Below are 1,102 nucleotides of genomic sequence, written 5' to 3' on the forward strand. Positions count from 1 at the left end.
TATTTGTCCTTCCTCAATTTTTTACACCTTCCCCTTAAAGTTGACCAATAGTTACAAATTTATATCTTTATTATCATTTGTCATGTACATTTATAATAATTAATAATTAGATTGAGAGATATAAAAGTTAAATGCTTGACCATTTTTCAACAAACTATACATGTTGTGAATTTCAAAGCATTTGAGAACTTCTGATTTAAGAATTCGCTTGGAAATTATTCTCTCTTCCCTAGATTGAATTGGATCTAGCCTGGGGTGGATGTTAAAATCAAAGTGTCTTCAAAAAGTGGATCTAAGGGGCTTCCGTGGTGGCGCAGTGGTTGAGAGTCCGCCTGCCGATGCAGGGGACGCGGGTTCGTGCCCCGGTCTGGGAAGATCCCACATGCTGTGGAGTGGCCGGGCCCGTGAGCCATGGCAGCTGAGCCTGCGCGTCCGGAGCCTGTGCTCCGCAACAGGAGAGGCCACAGCAGTGAGAGGCCTGCGTACCGCAAAAAAAAAAAGTGGATCTAGGAACTTCCCTGATGGTCCAGTGGTTAAGACTCCGCACTCCCAATGCAGGGGGCCCAGGTTCGATCCCTGGTCAGGGAACTAGATCCCAAGTGCCACAACTAAAACCCAGCACAGCCAAATAAATAAATAAATATTTTTTTAAAAAGGGGGATCTAGGGCTTCCCTGATGGCGCAGTGGTTGAGAGTCCGCCTGCCGATGCAGGGGACACGGGTTCGTGCCCCGGTCCGGGAAGATCCCACATGCCGTGGAGTGTCCGGGCCCGTGAGCCATGGCCGCTGAGCCTGCGCGTCTGGAGCCTGTGCTCCGCAACAGGAGAGGCCACAACAGTGAGAGGCCCGCGTACCGCAAAAAAAAAAAAAGGGGGGGGGGATCTAATTCAAGTGAGAGTAGGCATATATACCCTTACCAAGCATGGATCTAAAATCACTGGAAATGCTGAATGGTTGTTACAATATTTGGAGCTCTCCCTTAGTATAGAATCACTTGCAGTGTTGAACAGAGTATTACTAGGACAAAAATTTTTTTAAATCTCATGCAAAAGTAACAGGATTAAATGTGTCTTTGATGAATGATATTTAAAGAAAAAAATTC

At 46.2% G+C, this 1,102-nt stretch overlaps 1 non-coding gene across 1 annotated transcript; it reads left to right on the forward strand.

The window, feature by feature from the left end:
* The first annotated feature begins 515 nt into the window (after window positions 1-515).
* On the forward strand, window positions 516-588 carry TRNAG-CCC (transfer RNA glycine (anticodon CCC)). Its single transcript has one exon. It is a non-coding gene; the product is annotated as a tRNA-Gly (tRNA).
* The last annotated feature ends 514 nt before the right edge of the window (window positions 589-1,102 follow it).

This window comes from Lagenorhynchus albirostris, chromosome 1 (genome assembly GCF_949774975.1).
Source record: "Lagenorhynchus albirostris chromosome 1, mLagAlb1.1, whole genome shotgun sequence".
In the NCBI taxonomy this organism is placed as follows: Eukaryota; Metazoa; Chordata; class Mammalia; order Artiodactyla; family Delphinidae; genus Lagenorhynchus; species Lagenorhynchus albirostris.